Below are 19,037 nucleotides of genomic sequence, written 5' to 3'. Positions count from 1 at the left end.
GGAGGCATGCAGTTCTCCTGCCTCCTAGTAGAGGGCGCTTTTTAGAGGCTTTTTTAAGCCTCACCTCAGCACTCGCCTTTTCCCTTTTACATTTTTTTTCTTTTCATGATGAAAGCAGTGAGGTTCTGCCTCCCCTGCCTCCCCTGACTGCACGTCACTGGTGTGTATATATATCACAAAAATAATAAATACCTCGCCCTGCGTTTCATTTAGTGACAGCAAAATGTCCTGTGAAATTCAATAAGTTACAGTAATAAGCTGGAAACCAGGTTTCTGGTTGTTTTAGGGATGGAAAGCAAGATTCTGTCCCTCATGGAGTGAAGGAAAGAAAACTTTGAAAATACCTAGGCCCGTGATGGTGAACCTATGGCACACATACCCGAAGTGACATGCAGAGCCATGTCACCTGGCATGCGCGGCGGCGGCCGTTCCTCTTCCAGGTTTCTGTCACGCATGCATGCGTGATGATCAGCTGGCCTTCATGCATGCAGCAGTGCCAGAAACTGGAAGAGCTGGTCTCCTGCTTTCAAGCGTGAGCATGCGTGCCAGCCAATTGATCGCCGTGTGTGCGTATGCGTGCTGGAAACCGGAAGTTCATTTTCAGCAGCTCCTTTTCTGGGTTGCGGCCCAGCCGCACGTGCTCAGTGCCAGAAAGGTTAGCCATCACTGACCTAGGCTAAGGCTGCTGAGATAAACATCCAAGAATGAAACTGTTGGGTTCCACACAACTCCAATGTGCCTGCTTTGCCAGGTAGTTAAAAATCTATTCCTCTTTTAAGTTAGTTAAGCACAACAAAAGAAAAAGAGAAAGGAGACTTTTAACAGGAAGACAGATTCTTTCCCTCGGTTCCTTTTCTCTTCGCTGAAAGAATTAATCTATCACACTCCTGTTATATCAACATCCCTACCCCATATATATATATATATATAACTTTATACAAACAGCATTTTCTGTGAAACAAAACTAAATAGGGGACTGTTATGCTGCAAAGGAAACTCAACTTAGAGAGATCCTATAGGCATCCTTACCAAGAAGGAAACGAGAGTGGTTGTTATCCAATGTTGCCCAATTATATTACAACGAACAATGCCTGCATTCAAGGGTTCCACCTCTAAGTAAGCAGTGGTCCTTCCTCCTATTTTCAGCATGCAGGTGCCTGAGCAAACTATGAGCCAGCAAACACCACTCTTTCCTGTGATCTTAACAAAACAACAAGAGTGAATCTAGTTTTTCCACAACGGCTCGTAATTCAATGTGAGAGCAAGAGAAACAGTATATTAGCAGTGAGAGAACATTACACATTTTTTTTAGAATTATAAATATGGCTGAAAAACCTCTGGCGAACCACTGCTTTGCTTTTTAAGAGAGGAAGATTCTAAATGGGCACTGCCATCTCAGCAGTGGCACTAGGTAATGATCTCACCTGTACGTCACAGGGAATTAACTAAGCTAACCAGAGATAATTTAATAGGCAGAGGAAGGCACCGATCGTATTAGAGTAATGCTACAGAACTGCATATCGTCAAGCATTATTCAGGCAGAAAATCCAATACATATTTATTTAGAAACACGGCTCAGAGGAACTTACTTCTGAGCCGGCCTAAGTAGGATATCAATGCAAATCTACCTTTATTATTATTTGAGGGATGCAATTTAAGTTTCCCCCTCACACCCCATTATTCTTGGCAGTCCATGAAAAAACACAGAGTTGTGATGACAAATGGGTTGGGTCATTGGCTGCCTTAGTGTAACTTCAAGCTTCGCAGATGAACAATGTAACTATTATAAAATAGTGAGTCTTGTTTATATTGTTCTGCTTCAGTAACAGAAGTCTGTAAATGTTTCTGGGAGCTGTAGAGAGACGATAAGATAAAATAAGATAAGATGAGGATAACATCTAGAGGGGAAAGAGCAGGAAACAGGGCAATTGGATGGTGAAGAGATGACCAAGGGCTGCCTTTGTTATGAAATAGCCAAGACTGTACAGAGACAAAGGATAACTTTCGTACGGATAGGCCACTTTGGACATCTGGATCAAACATTTTAGGGATGTGCTGCTACAGATAGTCCCTGAAATCATAGTACAGAAATCAAGGTGGGGGAGTTCAAAAGGACCCAAGTACCAGTCCCTAATCATGAAAAGTCCAGTCACACTTAACAACGGAGTCTACAGACTTTGAGGGGCAGGGAACTTGCTTGTGACCACTAAAAGCAAAGTTTGTACTGTAAGACTGCTGGTCTTACCGACCACTGTCACTGACATCAACAATTAAACTGCTGTAAGACTAGGATTAATCAATAAAACCCTATCACATCTATAACTCAAGTTTTGGCCAATTTCTTGGACCTGCTTCACTAAAGGTAAAAGTTCCCCTCGCACATATGTGCTAGTTGTTCCTGACTCTAGGGGGTGGTGCTCATCTCCGTTTCAAAGCCAAACAGCCAGCACTGTCCGAAGACGTCTCTGTGGTCATATGGCCAATATGACTGAACAGCGAAGACGCACAGAATGCTGTTACCTTCCCACCAAAGGTAGTTTCTATTTTTTCTACTTGCATTTTTACATGCTTTCGAACTGCTAGGTTGGCAGAAGTTGGGACAAATAATGGGATCTCACTCTGTTACGTGGCACTAGGGATTCGAACCTTCACTAGACATGCAGATATTTTCACTGCCCCTCCCTCCAAGGCTGAGCATCTCGAAAGGTCAGGAACAGGTCATCTGAGCAGGGATAAAATAGTACCAATATGGGACAATACTTGTAGCTCAGGGTTGAAATGAGAGATTCTTGGTGCTCTCTCTGAGCTTGGTTGTTTTCTTGCAGAAGTTTCATTACTCAAACTGGGTAATATCATCAGTATTAGTAGGCAGTCGGGTAAATCCTATTCCCTGCTAGCACTGATGATGTTATTGTTACCCAGTTTGGGTTATGAAACATCTGCAAAAAAAAAAAACCCAACCAAGCTCAGAGAACACCAATGACCCCACATAAAACAGTTCATTTGGCTTAGATTTGTGACTTGTATTCAGTGAAAGTTAAATGTATGGCAAATTTAAAATCAAGTCTCAGGCATCTCTCCCTTGCATGTGAATCTACGAAGGGGGTATCACACTTGTATGGTGGTCATACATACAACTGTGATTCTACTCAGCTACTGATAGTGGAAAGAAAATACCCCAAATCCTGCAGCCTTGTGCGGCTGGCTACAGTTTAATCTGAACACAGATAAGCTTTTGATCTGAAAATATCAGGCAAAATTAACAGAGAGAAGGAACACAAAGTGCTCCAGGAAACTGACATCTGTTTGAATTTAAAGTATGAAAGTCTAAAGAGGGTGAACAAAAACAAAAAACGGTATTCAGTAATTAAGAGTGTAAAGGTGCTCTTTAGAAATCTACAATTCCCTTACCAATTATGCAGATCCAATATTAGCCCAGTCAAGTTCTTCTGCAAACTTCTGAGAGATCTTTAAAAGCTGGAGGGGGAAGCACAATTCAAGCAAAGTTTGAGGCCTGAGACCCCTCCTCTTAATGCCAACCAAGCAAGAGAGGAGACGACTCTTCTGCGCCCACAGCATGTACTCCAGCCATAAGCGGGTTTAGCAAATCCTGTACTCGCTCCCCACCCCTTTCCTGTGACCCTGTTTTATTATCCTGAGGGACATCCCAAAATCTGCAGGGGAGGGGGGCGGAGGGGGGGAGGCCAGGCCGTTGTGGACATCCCAGTTCTTCACATTCTCCAACGCGTTATCATCGCCACCCGGGAATCTTTCCTTTTAAAACTCGTCCCCTCCTTTCCCCACTCGGGCGATCCTCCCCCACCCCACCCCAATTCACCCCCTTCCTCTCCCCGCTTTTGTTGTTGTTGTTTGTTTTCCCGCCTTAGGGGCAGGGGAAAAGAGACGCCCTCATTTCCCAACTCGAGGAAACCCAAAACGCCGCGAGGGGCGAGCGTCAAGATATAGCTGGCAGGGCTCGCCCTCCACCCAAGTCAGCGCAAGCTGGAAGGAGCCGCGGCCGCTGCCACGTAGAAGCCGGAGCCCTGCCTAGTAAGGGAGTGAAGCCATACAAAGAGGGCTTTCGGGCAACCCCCGGTCGCCTACGCTCCCGGCCCCCCACCCCGCTGCCCCTATTTAAGCCTCCCTTCTAAGCGCCGGGTTTCCAAACTGTTCCCCAAGTTCAATCAACTCACTTTCCGCTCCAGCCCTTTGGCGGGCTGAACCGAAGGCGCGCCGATTATCTGCCTTCAAGGCGTTGCCAACGGGGCTGCCCCGAGCGGGCGGCCGGATCCTCCCCTGCGAGCCACGGAGGAGGCGATTCAACGCTGCCGGAGCCCGTTGGCGTCGCCGCTTCGCTCGCCTGCCAGCTGCGGGGCTCTCTGCTCAACCTGGAGAAAAGAGAAGCGCGTTTCCCATGCGGTGCCCCGGGCAGGAAGTGTTCCTTGCTGGGGTCCAAACGGGAGGAGGGGGGACAGGAATCGAGAGGCTCGCCTGCCTGTGACTTTATAAGGTCATCGGTGCGTGTTTGGGTATCCCCCAACACACACACACACACATTAAAAAAAATGAGAACGTGGATCTTGGGGCGAGATTTGCGAGGAGGAGGTGGAAAAAGTACACGGCAAATGTGCAGAGAGAGAGAGAGAGAGATGGGCTTCTCTTGGAAGGTTGCCCGGTTCGTTCGCCCAGGTATTTCGGCTCTGCTGGATTTCAGGTTCGGCCGCTTTCGTCCCGTCCTGGCTCAGTGGCCAATAGGGCAACTTCGTTTGGAGGGGAGGTGGAGTCCTCATTTCAGAGGCCGATCCTCTTGCTGTAACGTCACCTAAAGCTGTCTTGGCCACCCTCACCGTAAACGACGGCAACCAGAGAAAGGAGAGAAACCGACTTACTTCCCTACTTACCCAAGTTGTTGTAAGCAAATACAAGCCCAAGAGGTCTAACAATATAAATATTGCTGTTATAACACAGGTGCAGAAATATACGTCCCATGGTGCCGTGTTGTGATGCTTACAGGGCCGTGCAAAACATGTTTGGGGATAGTCTTAAGTCTAAGAAACAGAGAAAATAGAAGAAAACACAAAGTATTGTGACCGAGAACCAATAATGCATTAAAGCACATATTTCTATCCATTGATTCAGTTGAGCTAATGCAGTGTTTCTCAACCTTGGCAATTTGAGCCAGCTGGCTGGGGAATTCTGGGAGTTGAAGTCCGGACATCTTCAAGTTGCCAAGGTTGAGAAACACTGAGCTAATGCATACAGTGGAAAATAGGTTTCAAAATGTCATGCTGGGCTCCTTGCCTTTGCTCCTGGATTAAAAAAATAAATAAAACATTATGTTTCTCCTTTCCTTCATGCTGTCAGTACAACCACAATGGGGTGCGGAAGGAGCTGACATTAATTCAAATTTTTCAAGCCCTTGCCATATGGTAGTGTGATCAGGATCTCTGCAAGCAGGTGTGCAAGTTGTGCATTGCACGAAAGGGCCCTAACAGGGCACCAGAGTGAGTTCTAAGAATCAATTCTCCATTCTGAACACCAACTATGTGTGCTTGGTTACGTCAGATTTTACTTCTTGCAAAAGGAGTGCTATATATCAGTTCAGAGAAGCTATGTGTATGCATTGCACAATCTGAAACTGTCAGTGTTGGTGTGCTTATTGCTGCAGTTCCATGTAGCTCATCCTAACAAATATGAGCTGCATAAAACCATTTTTCTACAAAGCGACAAAACACCCTTCTTTCCATTGGTTCCTGAGTTAGAGCTTATTCCAAACTTCCTGTCTAGTCTTAATCCCTGACTTATTGTCTCAATTTAAGAGAGTAGCAAATGCAAGTAATCTTCTCTTAACAACCACAATTGGGACTGACAACTCCTTCCCCAAGTGAAGGAATTATTAAATGTGACTGCACCAGACTTGTAGCATCAGTTCCATCATGATCATTAAGCAAATCACCTGCAGTTGTTATGTGAAACATCAGATGACTGTGACCTGGGACTTATGTGAACTGTGACTTGTGATTTCTCCATTGACTGTTTGTCAGAAGCTGGTGGCAAATGGAATCGTGATTGTGGGACACTGTGACACTCATAAGCTCAAGGACCAGTCATAACAGTTACTTTTTCAGCACCATTGTAACTTCAAACAGTCATTAAATAGGGCAGTTGTTAAGAAAGACTACCTATAAAACACTTAAGGGAAGGGTTCATCAAAACAATATTTTGCCAGAGGTATCTTATAAATCAGTGGCAGTCCATAATTTTAAAAAATGAAATGCCTTGCAAGCTAAAAAAATATCTCACAGTATAATCCCCCCTAGATAGATTTTTCTTGTTTTTCTAGATTCCTTTCTCCTAGAGTCTAGTTAAAAATTGCTTTCCGAGAAAAGAGGATAAGAATGACATATGCCCTGTGACAAAGAATTCTAAGAATATTGCTTGACGTTCTAAGCCGTATATATCCACAGCTCCCTACTGTGAGCTCTTGCTGTGAAATTACTGTCCTCTCATCAAACATATTTGCTTAGGTTTTTCCCCCTTCCTATGTCTCTGTGGTTTGTGTTCCTCCATCAGTTGTTGTGACATACCCCTCATGAGTGTTCACCCATTCTTGTATCATTTCAAGAACCTTGAAGTTTTGATCCAATGAACAGAAAGACTTTGAAAAAGACAAAAAAGACACTGAGAAAGACAAAAAGACATTGAAATTTTGACTATCTATCTATCTATCTATCTATCTATCTATCTATCTATCTATCTATCTATCTATCTATCATCTATCTATCTATCTATCTATCCTGTATGTATGTATATATGTGTGTGTATATATATGAGAGACGTGAGCTCAGCTGCCTTAGCTAGTCTGGCAAGTTCAAGAGATAACCAGTTTAGAGGTTATACTTTCTAAACTGGTTATCTCTTGAACTTGCCAGACTAGCTAAGGCAGCTGAGCTCACGTCTCTCATCTAGCAAGAACGGGTAAAGAAACAAGAATCAGGGGAGAGGGGGTGGGATAAATAAACCACTGATATCCATGTGAGGGAAACTACTTGTTGCAACTATGTTAAATATTTGTAGGTAGTTTTAGTAGCACTGTAAAGTTAGGGGTTCAAATAATTTAACTACCGGTTCTCTGCCCTAATGATTTTCTTCCAACAACCAGTTCACCAAACTGCCCAGAAACTTAACAACCGGTTCTCCCAAAGTGGTGCGAACTGGCTAAATCCCACCACTGATTATAGGCCAATGCAAGTTAACAGCACGGTACAGCCTGAATGACATGTTATTTGGAGACTAAAAGCATTTATGATTATATCTGTGCCTGAACAGATGGAGTAAGCGTTCCGTTATCATAAGACAAGTCTAGATATTATGGCTCTTCAACTGAAGAGACTGCTAAAATATGATGTGTCTTAAGGCAGAAGGATAATTCACTAATTGCTTAGCAATATCCCTCAACCACAAATATTATTTCAGAGCTTTACATTTCTGTGCCTATTTAGGGTTCATGCAATGAGCTTAGTTGGAAACTGAACTGAGGAGGCTGCTCAGTGTTGTTTATTCAGTTCAACAAAACTTCATTTTTAAAAATTCTTCTCTTCCAGCCATTCAGTGTATCTGATGAAGTGACTGCAGCTCACAAAAGCTCATGGCTTTTAATTAAATGGATTAGTTGGAAAAGGTGCTACCGGACTCCTCCTAATTTCTTGAGAAGACAATATAATTGAGATTTATGACTACTTGGCAGGCTACATGTAAGCTGTCTCCTAAGTTACCTGCATGTGCCAACCAACCTCTCTCTTCCACCCTTCCCTCTATGTACCTCACTACAATTTAAATACACTTTATGTATCTGTTGAAGTGAGCTGCAGCTCAAAAAAGCTGGTGTCTTTTAAATAAAATCAGTTAATCATATAGGGTGCCAGTAAACTAATATATTGGTGAAGGCTTTCATAGACAGTGTTTCTGGGATAACACTGCCCCACTGCTATAGACTTTGACTTTTTGTTACAAGATGGACTGTGTCAAGCAATTTCGAGATCCTAAAGGAAAATTTGTATCCCACATGAAGTTGCTCTCACCAAGATAGTGAATATATCAGGGGCCCATTTTGGTCCGATATTGAATGTAGGTCAAGAAAGGTCAAGAAAATCTTTTCCAAATAAAATGGATATGTGATCTTTTACTTAGGCAAAAGTTTCCAACCATCATTGTTTATTATTTGTTTAAACACAGTTTTCTAACAGATATAGCAAATGGGCAGCATATTAAGATCTTATGGAAGACTGGTGCCTAGTATTAGAAATGCAATCCTAGATAACAAATAGAATCAGTATCCCAGTGGTTCAGAAATATCATTTTGGAATGCAAAATCCCCAGATTTGTATTATGTGCCTATGTATTAATAGCCCGACAGAAGACAGTAGACATTAATGCATCTTGTCCCTCTTTCCCAAAAGTAATTGCCTCTCACTAACCCGGTTGCTTAATGCTATTATAGTGAAAACCTCTGAGAGCTGTTTAGATAATTAGGTCCAGCTGTTTGGCTCATTCTATGACATCTTATCTCCACCATGGTATCCTCAAAATGTTGTCCAGCAGACTTGTTCCAGGTAGTAATATTTAGCATTTGGTTAGCATTTTACTTGGTTGGATGTAGAAGTGAAATTCTTGCCCATCTGCTCTGATAAATTGTTCAGTACTTACAGATTAACAGAGTTGAAAGGGACCTTATAGGTCATCTAGTCCAACTCCGTTCAAGCAGGAGACCCTACACCATTTCTGACAAATGGCAGTCCAATCTCTTCTTGAAAGTCTCAAGTGATGAAGCCCCCACAACTTCCAAAGGCAACTTTTGTTCCATTGGTTGATTGTTCTCAGTCTCAGAAAGTTCCTCCTTATTTCTAGGTTGAATCTCTCCTTGGTCAGTTTCCATCCATTATTCCTTGTCTGAGCTTCAGGTGCTTTAGAAAATAGCTTAACCCCCCCCTTCTCTCTGTGGCAGCCCCTTAAATATTGGAACACTGCTATCATGTCTCCCCTGGTCCTTCTCTTCTCTTCACTAGACTAGCCATGTTCAGTTCCTATAACTGTTTTTCATATGTTTTAGTCTCCAGTCCCCTAATCATCCCGGCTACTCTCCTCTGCACTCTTTCTAGAGCAGGGGTATCCAAACTTGGGAACTTTAAGACTTGTGGACTTCAACTCCCAGAATTCCCCAGCCAGCCATGCTGGCTGGGGAATTCTGGGAGTTGAAGTCCACAAGTCTTAAAGTTCCCAAGTTGGACACCCCTGTTCTAGAGTCTCAACGTCTTTTTTATAGTGTGGTGACCAAAACTGGATGAAGCACTCTAGGTATGGTCTTACTAGGACTTTATAGTGTTATTAGTACCTCACTTGATCTTGATTGTATCCCTCTGTTAATGCAATTTAGGATTGCATTGGCTTTTTTGGCTGCCTCTGCACAGTGCTGGCTCATTATTTAGCTGGTTGTCCACTAAGACTCCAAGATCCCTCACAGTCACTGCTATTAAGCCTGGTCTCACCCAGTTTGTATGTGTACTTTTGTTTTTTCTTACCTAAGTGTAGGACTTTTGCTTTTCTCTACATTGAATTTCATTTTGTTAGATAGGGCCCAGTGTTCAAGTCTGTCAAGATCCATCTGGATCTTGAGCCTATCTTCTAGGATGCTAGCTATTCCTGCCAGCTTCTGCAAATTTGGTAAGTTCCCATTCTATTCCCTCATCTAAGTGCAAATTTGGTAAGTTCCCATTCTATTCCCTCATCTAAGTCGTTTATGAAGACGTTGAAGAGTACTGGGCCTAAGACAGAACCTTATGGTACCCAGGGCCGGATTTTCCTATAGGCTAACTAGGCTTCAGCCTAGGGCCTCAGGATCAAGAGGGGCCTTTTATTTTTATTTATTATCCGTGCCACATTTTTTATAAAGGTTAGTATCAATTACAACATGTTTCATTTAATATATTGATATATATCACAGTAATGATGTATTTTATTATCTCTCATGTAATTTACAAACTTAAAAATGGGAGGTGAAAGGGCCCCATAAGTGGAATAGCCTAGGGCCTCTTTTCATCTAAATCCGGCCCTGGTGGTACCCCACTGCTTACTTCTCTCCGTGTAAACTTAGACCCGTTAAGGACTACTCGTTGAATATAATTTGTCAGCCAATTGCAAATTCATCTGGTGATGAAGCTATCTATCCCACTTTTTTCTAACTTACGAAGAAATAGGTTGTGGTCTACTTTGTCGAATGCCTTGCTGAAGTCTAAGTATATTATGTCCATAGTGTTTCACTGGTCTACTAATTTACTCACTATGTTGAAGAATGAAATAAGATTGGTTTGGCATGATCTGTTTTTAGCAAACCCATGCTGGCTGCTAGTTATTACTTTATTCATTTCTAGGTTTGAAACTTTCTAGGTTTGTAACTTTGAGAAGGTTTCTTGTATCTAATCAGAATTCAACACTGTTATTGAAGACTTTCTAGATTGGTATCAAAAGCATTTCCTAGTCATATATGGGATCGTTGGTTTCAATTGGCAAGGCCTGAAAAAGAAGATAAATGCTTGAGTCAATCTGTTCCACTATATGCAGTCTTAATCATTTGGCTCACAAAAGCTGGCAGAAGAATTTGGCTGGCTGGTTTGAAAAGATGGGGGGGTTGTTATCTAAACAGGAGCAGGGGGTTATGAAAAGCGATAGTACAGTCTCTTCATATAAAAACTTCCCTGAACTTCCCTGATAAAAGGCAACCAACCAGTTGCTTTCCAGATAAAACGATGAGATGATGACAGGCAATCAGATTCAGACATCTTGGAGAAATTATCTATGGATGATGATCATTCACTCATGTTCTGGAGGTAAGGTAAGGATTCTAGAGTGAAGTAGTCTTACTTGACCTGACTGGGAAGGAAAGTAAGGTAATTGCCATCTTGCTAGGACATTTGTGTCTCTCTCCAGTTTGTGTATAATATTGTTATTAATGAAAATAAATTATTTAAATAAAATATTTTTTTTTTGCACTAGCTATGAATGGTACAAGTTGGTTGCTGTGATGATTTCACACTGGGTGTATGCTGATTCCAAAAACTGAAAATGTTGTGTAGTCTAATCTCTATATGAAGTTGCTGGCTGAGATCACCAGAATCAGAGGTGGGTTCCTACCAGTTCGGACCAGTTCAACCAAACCGGTAGTAACGTGGTGGCCTGGGTCACTGCCACAGCTCCAAACTGGGTCTCCTAGGGGCCGCCATCTTGCTTTTCGGTTCTGTGCATGTGCAGAACAATTTTCAGTGGAAAAATTTTTGTTTTCATTTTTTAAGGTTTTGCGCATGCGCAGACCTTTTTATTTGCAAATGCACACGCAGGCGTGGCACGCATCTAGTGTGTGCGTGAGCAAAGCAAGCAACCGCGTGCAACATTTTTGAGGCACCGAACCGGCAGCGATGCTGACAGCAACCAACCCCTGACCAGAATAGTACAGTATAGAAAAATGTACTTGTTGGATCACTGTTGAAGGCTATTAAAATTTGATGAGGAATCCACACATTGGTGGTAGAGCTGTGACCTAATCATAGTAAAGGGATTTATATATTTTAGAGTATTCTCATGTACTTCACCTGGGTTTACTTTTGAAAACATTCAGATTGAAGCTGATTCTAAGTATAGTGGTGGCTTGGTACCAAAATCATCCCTGGTTTTAAAAGAATTGCTTGATTTCCATTATGCTTCCAGTCAGAGTTAATGTTAATGTTATGGGGCTGTTATGTTTGAGGGAATGTCTTTCCCTATGTCTTCCCTTGCCTGAGTATTCATGTTTGCTAAGGAGCTGCTTCCTCTGTTAAGGGTAAAAGTAGTCTATAATGCGGGGATGCATTTATTTGTTTAAAACATTTATAATAGACACCCATCTTATACCAAACTCTGGGCAGCTCCCAGAAGTGAGAATATGGCCACCCGAAAAGCGAACAGTCCAGAAGCCGGATTGCTTACATTTTTCACGCAAGTTCGAGGTTTTTATTTGTGCTCTGTTTTTTTTAAATAGATGGCTATTTGTTTTATTGGTTGATTGTTTTAATGGCTGCTTTTATTGCCTTATGATTACTCAGATAAGGAGATGATAAGGATATACGCCATTAGTATTCAAACACATTATAAAAACATTTTTGATTAGAGATAATGCTGGTACATTTAGAAAGCTTCACGGTGTAGGATATAGCTAGCAAACTTAGTGTATGTGCTACTCAAGTGTTTCTGAACAGCTGGGTTTGTACCACAAATTTAATTATCATTAGCTTAACTATAATTTTGTCCATCTACAATCATTTCTGCAATTATGAACACACTGAGCTTATGGACAACATCATAGGCTGGGTTCAGGCAACTTGTCAAGTTGAAATGCGTTTAGCTAGTTTGTGCTTTGGTTAGAGTTAACAAATGGCTTATCTAGGCATTTATTTGCTTTTCCTATCACTTAAGCTTATAACTTGGGAACTTGTGGCTGCTGAACTACAATAACCCTCATCTCTGACCCAGGGGTGGGTTTCAATTTTTTTTACTACTGGTTCTGTGGATGTGGCTGCGGGGGGGGGCATGTGACTGAGTGGGCATGGCCAATGTGACATCGCTTATGCCCACTCAGTCACATGCCCCCCCCACCTAGCCACACCCACAGAACCAGCGAAAATTTCTGTTTTGCCAGCTGGGAGGCTGGCCAAGAAGCCTTGCTTTCCACGCCGCCGTGGCTCTCAGAGGAAGGAGGCAGGGATGCCGGCCCAGGGCTTGCTTCCCTTACTGCTCGCCACTGCCACCCCTGCTGGACGGAGTGTTGGAGGCCAGGCCAGGCCTAGCTGCCCACCCACTCATCTGTCGCTTTCCTGCCCGCCCGCTGACTAGGAGAAGCCCAGGCTGCAGCTGGAGGAGAGGGGGAGCAAGTGGGCCGAGATGGGAGGTGCCCCACCAGCAGAGGCTGGGCATGGATGGCAAGGGAAAGATGCAGTGGCAGGGGAGGCTGGCCATCCCCCAAGCCAGCTCTCGGAGGAAGGAGGCAGGGATGCCGGCCCGGAGCTCACTTCCCTTACTGCTCGCCACCACTGCCCATGCCAGATGGAGTGTTCAAGGCCAGTCCTGTCCTGGCCAGCCGCCCACTCACTTGCCACTTTCCCTGCCAGGTGGGGCCCATGCTGCAGCAGCTGGGAGGGGGGTGCAACATGTGGGAGGCTCCCTGCAGTTCCTTGGCTCATCTGGGCTGCAGCTGAGCCCGCTGCCCTCTCCTGCTGCCGCCACTGCCCTCTCCTGCTGCCACCCTCTTCTTCAGCTGTCGCCCTCTCCAGCATGCAAAGCTTGCCGGGCTGCAATGGTGGTGGCTTCAGGAGACGCTGGCTGGTGGGGAGGGGAGGCTAGGCTGAATGCTTACTTGTGTGTAGGTAGGAGGCAGCAGTTCTGTGGATTCACATGGCGAAGGCAAGGGAGGGTGAGTGTCCGAGCGGGCCAGTTTGAGGGCATGGCCGGCCAGTCATCACTACCGGTTTGGCAACCCACGCTCACTTTCCACTACCTACTCACCTGAATTGGTCCGAACAGGGAGGAACCCCCCTCCCCTGACCACTGATCAGATGAAAATTGACATTAAACCAATGGGAATAATTTTGGATAAGGCATTCTCTCTCTCAACCCATCCTACCTTCATAGGTTTGAGAAAACTAGAAGCTAGCACATTGTCTACTGTCCCGAACCTCTTGAATGAAAGGCAAAATATAAATCTAATAAATATTTTCTCATCTCTCCTTTCACAGAGTGTCATTTTAAGTTGTCAATCCAGTCCTGCAGTTTTAACAGTGACATTGATGTTTTAATGTTGTTTTTGTGTAATTTGATTGTTTTGTTTAACTGTTCGATCAAGGATTCCTACCGTTTTGCCATCATAACCTCCCTTCAGTGTAATCTTAATGCACACACATCTCTGAAAATCCAAAAACCAAATGAATACAAATGAATACAAATGAATAATAAAAACAATAGTTAAACTATTTTCAATAGACATTTTAAAAAAAATATTCACACCTCCTCTGGCCTCTATCTGTACCTCCCCAAGGCAGGCCTAACTCACATACCTCACAATTTGAGAAATCCTGAGTTAGCCCCATCCCCTTATCAATGTTGCTTTGAGATTTATGAATAGCATACGATGATGCACAGTTAATTTGATTGGGGGGAACAATCCTTCCAATATCCCTAGTTTACCATAGCTAGGTTACTACCCCTTGAAAACATTTTTTTAACCTGGCACCTATCCACCATACAGGCAGCTGCCTCTCATTTACATTTCTTTTTATTCATGACAATGTATGTGAGATTGTGTCAGAAGCAACATATCCATAGTCTTTCGCACAATGCAAAAATATAACTCATTGCAGATAATTTCAGTGTACCAGGTATAGATCCAGTAGTGGGTTCCGGATCCCGTTCCAACCAGTATGGTGGGAACGGGCCGAGCGTCACCCACATGGATGCGTGCAGTGCACGCATGTGTTGTACCTGCCTGTGACACCTCCGCAAGCCTCCTTGATGCTCCAGCTCCTGTGTGGAGCATCGCGCATGTGCCGTACGCGCCCTGCTTGTGCACAGAAGCGCCAAAGGCTTAAAGGACAGGTAAGGAGCGAGAGCGGGCGGGTGGGCCCTCCAGAGCACCGTACCGGAACGGTACCTGGTGCTCCGGGCAGGCTCAGATACACCCGTACCGGGGTGTACCGCCTGCAACCCACCACTGAGATGATCCTGCCTGAAATTCTATCCACCTATTCTTGTTCTTGAAATTCCTAGACGAGCAACATGAAAAGTGCCTTCAATCCACAGAAGAAAATACTGTGCTAAATAAGGAAGATCTGACTGCTGAGCGTAAGTAATTATGAAATAATCCTCTCTCTCACTGAATTGAATAGGGGCAGCATCTCAGCTGTTTATTTAAAAGACAGGGTTGGAGACTTACAAGTGGTTAATGAGTGAAGGAATATGAAGCAGGAACTGCATGCACTTGAATATAGAACAAGCATTTTGATGGTTAAGGTCAATGGGTGGACCCCAGTGGTCGGTTTCTACCGATTCAGACCGATTCTCCCGAACCGATAATGCTGCCTTCAGACAGAGAGCAAACCGGTTCTCTGCTCCCTTGAAAGGGGGCCGCTCACCCGCCACTGGCTTATACTTTATTTCAGCTTCTGAAGCCCAGCTGATCCAGGGCGACAGCTTGAATTGCTGCCCCTCAGCTGTTTTCCTTTTTTTTCTCAGTATTTTTCGTTCAATTGCACACTCACCGAACCGGTAGTAACGCCGGTAGGAACAAACCACTGGACAACACAGAATGTCAATGCCACAAAAGGTGACAAAGCCTGAGATATATGGCTCTAAGCTTAATTGATCTGTAAACATTGCATATAGAACTTGAGCCATAAGTCCAGCTTTACCCTTTGCAGAAGAAACATGGACTTGCCTTCCATTTAGAAGCTGTGGCAGAGGAAATTAGTTTCTATTAGAGCCCCTGATAAGGGAGATGCAGGTTTTTACTGCTAACATGACAATGGCAAGCATAAAGCTAAGGCTGACAAGATTTGGGGATCAACAGTAGTGCAGATTAAAATTTTGGAAGCAACAGAAGGGGACAGACTGAGCCACCCTCTCCCTCTGAATGTGTGAGGTTTATACTCTTAGGCCACCATGAGGAAAAGACCTGCAAAGGTGGGGGTGGGGGGTGTAAATAAGGAAGCCATCAAATAGGAGGCAAAACCTAAATGCAAAGCAATTACATATGTGAGAGACTAGAAAGAAAAATTCACCTGACACCCCAGTCTGTTGAAGAAACACATTAGATTCTTGCGCATATTCCCCCAAAGGAATATCTATAATCTGAAAGACATCTTGCCCCTACTGCAGGAAAGGACCTTTCCCCGCTTGTATCTAACAATAGCACACACATGCCCTGGCATCGTCATTTTTCTGCTGTGTCCTCTTGATGTCACCTTCATCTGGTTCCCCAGCCCACAAGATGATGATCTTAAGCTTTCCTGAGCCATACTACTAATTTCCCCTTAAGCTAACCATGTTCAGTGACAACTATGAGATATAGGGTATTTTGCTTTTGTTACCCATTAGTTTGGAAGGAAGTCAGATGACTGCTGGGCCTTGAAAAGAGAGACAGTAGAGAGCAAGATAGGGATTGGCAATGAGGATGGCAAATTTCATGCCAGAGTCTTCTGCTAATTCAAATGGTTGTAAGCACTTCAGAGATGCAGATGAGAACTTAGTTTGTTCTACAGCACAGGGATGCGGTGGCTCAGTGGCTAAAACGCTGAGCTTATCGATCAGAAAGATCAGCAGTTTGGCGGTTTGAATCCCTAGTGCCGCGTAACAGAGTTGAGCTCCTGTTACTTGTCCCATTCTGCCAACCTAGCAGTTCGAAAGCATGTAAAAATGCAAGTAGAAAAATAGGGACCACCTTTGGTAGGAAGGCAACAGCGTTCCATGTGCCTTCAGCGTTTATTCATGCCGGCCAAATGACCACGGAGACGTCTTCGGACAGCGCTGGCTCTTCGGCTTTGAAACAGAGATGAGCACGCCCCCCTAGAGTTGGGAACGACTAGTACATATGTGTGAGGGGAACTTTTACCTTTACCTTACAGCATAGGATGAGTTTATACAGGGCCAACATGAAACCAGGACTGGCATGATCTGGGCAGAAAATTGAATATGTATTTTTATTGTATTTTTAATTTGTACAGAACTTATAAAATCTATTTATGGACGATTCATAGATATATAGAACAGTTGTGGGTCTATTGGCAAACATCTGAATGAAAGTCTATTTTTGACTCCTAACAATTGGAGTACAGGTAGTCCTCAACCTATGAATGCAATTGAGTCAAATTTTAAGTTGCTTAGCAAGACAAGTTAATTTTGCCCCATGTTTATGACCTTGCCATAGTTGTTAAGTCAATCACTGCTGTCATTACATTAGTAACATGATTGTTAAGTGAATCTGGCTTCCCTATTGACTTCGATTGTCAGAAGGTCCCAAAAGGTGACCCCATGACTCTGGGACACTGCAACCGTCATAAACACATGCCAGGTGCCAAGCATCTGAATTTTGATCACATGGCCACAGGGATGTTGCAAGTCATAAATAGGGGGAAAAAGGTCATAAATCACTTTTTTTGGGTGCCGTTGTTAACTTCAAACACTTCAATTCTCCAAGATTCAAACAGTCACCAAACAAATGATTGTAATTCAAGGTCTACCTGTAGTACCTTCCTCTCAAGAGAAATGACATTGAAGAATAGAAGTGAACTATTATGAATCAAATTCCACGTCTTATTTGAAACATGTATTGGTTCCATTTCTCTTTCCTCCTCCCACTTTTGCCCAATCATGGAATCCTGTGAATGTCTTGCAATTTTGCTGCGGCCGCTGTGTCTTAAACTCTGGTTGCTCTCCCCAGCGCCCGCAGGGTGCATACAGGGATCCATGAAAGCAACTACAGCATAGCATCCTGCCCCGGGTAGAAATAAAACCACAAGTAAGGATTGCCAAATAACTTCCAGCAGGTGGTTTTAAATAACTTCTAATTGCTTTAAGCAGCTCTAATTGAATAAATCACCCTCTGGCTAAGTACCGCTATTTAATTAGAAAAGGTAGAGCGAGTCTAAAAGAAATCTAAAGGGCCCAATTATGAACCATACTCATTAAAAAATTAGCCATACCTTAAAATTTGTTTGTTTGTTTGCTAAAAGTAGTGCTCAAAAGTCTTTGTTGACCACTGACCCCTGCTGGCCGTAAGCTGTAGCAGTGCGCTTAGCTGGATATCTAAGGGTTTTGGGCTCAGAAGTCTATACTCAGTTTTCTTTAAAAAGCTGTGAGTGCTGACACAGAACGGCAACAGTGGGGCTGAAGGACAAATAGCAATAATTTGCCAGTGGAATTAAGTGCCAAATAGATGGGTAGCGAATACTGAAACTGAGGCTTTCTGCTTCCATAGGACCTCACTTTCGTAAAGGGGGGGGGGGGAGGCAAATGGTCCTTCTGCCTTCGCCAGCCAACTCATTTCTCTTACTCCCGAGTCAATGCTAACCAGCTCAACTCACTCCTTAAAAAGTACCAGTCGCGAAGTTTTGTTTCACACTTGTGTGTGTGCATGTGCAGAGATGTAAACCTCCACTTTACTGCCATCTTTTTTCCTCCTTCTGTTTCTCCGTGGTCTCCTTCACCCAGACCTCTTTCACTGAATTTTCTATTTAATTGCATTGATATTTTTTTTTATTCATGGTTTTATTTCTATTTCTCCCTCCCTCCCTCCAATGCACGCACCATCCTGGACCAACCCACGCTTTTTCACCTTCCTCCCATGGCCTCCATCTGTTCCCCCCCCCCCTTTCACATTTTTCTCCTACAAGCCACAACAGGCATAATTTAGCCTCCACAACCCACAAATATGCTGTGAAATTCAAATGAAAGTGGGTGTGTGCGTTAAGGATCCAGAAAGGCGCACCAAGCAGGCAAAGAATAATTGCTGTTCTGGGAGACCATTTTTAAAAATATCCATCTATGGCAGAATGGGGGGGGAGAGAGAGAGATTGCATAGTGATCCCCACGGCAGTCTTCTGAAAGCACCTATATGTCCACAAATGTCACACTAGAGACTGCAGCACCCAGAACAAGGCAGAAACACAGAGGCATCCTTCAACAGAGATTGAATTACCGAGTGCATTTGAGGCAAAAAGCTATTTGGAAAGCAACTACGTGCTGCACCTTATTTCCAGCAAAATTAAGAGCACGTGAAGAGAAATGGGATCTCTGCTTCAAATTACAGAGAAAGGATTTGTACCCTCCAATAAAAAGCTACCAGGATATAACAAAAAAAAAATGGCTAATCAGTAATCAGTAATCAAACAAGAACAGCAGCTATATTTTAGCCAAGAAGCTAATAGTTTCAGTAATCTTTCTTTGAAGAAGTGGTTGAATCAGAA

At 43.5% G+C, this 19,037-nt stretch overlaps 1 protein-coding gene across 4 annotated transcripts in view; it reads right to left on the bottom strand.

Moving 5' to 3' along the window:
- Nucleotides 1-4,838, bottom strand: part of SLC43A1 (solute carrier family 43 member 1) — a 46,322-nt gene extending 41,484 nt beyond the window's left edge. Inside the window, exons 1-3 of one of the 4 annotated variants that reach the window (XM_081938062.1) lie at nt 4,823-4,838; nt 4,194-4,388; nt 3,412-3,477 (exon numbers count right to left, since the gene is read on the bottom strand). The gene's annotated coding sequence lies outside the window, so the exon portion shown is untranslated. Of the gene's footprint in view, nt 1-1,628; nt 1,853-3,411; nt 3,478-4,193; nt 4,796-4,822 lie in introns of those variants that run through there. The other 3 variants (XM_081938063.1, XM_081938061.1, XM_081938064.1) reach the window with 3 other exon arrangements.
- Between the last annotated feature and the right edge of the window lie 14,199 nt (nt 4,839-19,037).

This window comes from Natrix helvetica (assembly GCF_964273705.1).
Source record: "Natrix helvetica genome assembly, chromosome: 1".
Classification (NCBI taxonomy): Eukaryota; Metazoa; Chordata; class Lepidosauria; order Squamata; family Natricidae; genus Natrix; species Natrix helvetica.
Note: the sequence above shows the minus strand (reverse complement) of the source record. Positions and strands in the feature narration are given on the sequence as shown.